Source organism: Rattus norvegicus, chromosome 9, assembly GCF_036323735.1.
Source record: "Rattus norvegicus strain BN/NHsdMcwi chromosome 9, GRCr8, whole genome shotgun sequence".
Classification (NCBI taxonomy): Eukaryota; Metazoa; Chordata; class Mammalia; order Rodentia; family Muridae; genus Rattus; species Rattus norvegicus.
In genome coordinates, this window is record NC_086027.1 from 55,883,719 (window position 1) to 55,884,329 (window position 611).

The 611-nt window shown below is 49.3% G+C and overlaps 1 non-coding gene across 1 annotated transcript; it reads left to right on the plus strand.

Moving 5' to 3' along the window:
* The first annotated feature begins 218 nt into the window (after positions 1 to 218).
* On the plus strand, positions 219 to 351 carry LOC120094923 (small nucleolar RNA SNORA17). Its single transcript, XR_005489611.1, has one exon. It is a non-coding gene; the product is annotated as a small nucleolar RNA SNORA17 (small nucleolar RNA).
* Positions 352 to 611: the final 260 nt, after the last annotated feature.

Here is a 611-nt window from a genome sequence, read left to right on the forward strand (position 1 = left end):
AACTAACCACAGCTCACAGAGGCTCACAGGAGCTCACAGGGGCTCATAGAGATAGAATTGACAATCAGGGAGCTGAGTGGGTTTGACCTAGGTCCTTTATGTGTAAGTTTGGTTGCATAGCTTGGTATTCTTGTGGGACTCCAAGTGGGAGCAGGGACTGTCTCTGGCTTTTTGTTACCTGCTTTTAGGACCATTTACCTCCTACTGGGTTGTCTCATCCAGGCTTAGAGGTATTGCAGGTGTGGCTGCTGTGTCACATGTATATCAGTAAGTGGCAGAGAGGAGAGAAAAGTTATGTCTATACTTCATGTTATGCTTCATGAACATCAGAATGATTAGTAGTCTGACACTCCCTGGAAAAGGAGAGCCAGAGACAACCACTAGCCCTGAGACCATGGTGAGGTCTTAGCTTGTTAGGCTACCAGAGGCCATGTCTGGATCTATGGTTCCACAGCAGTTGAGGTTTGTAACTACCAATGGCCATGCCTCTGGGGGACAAGTTGATTTCTGTCAGGCTCTGCAGTACTGGTGCCACCCCACACTTGGGGATCATGACCCTGAGAGCAGGGGAATGGACCCCACCCCTAGTCAGCTGCAGTACTCTGGAAAGC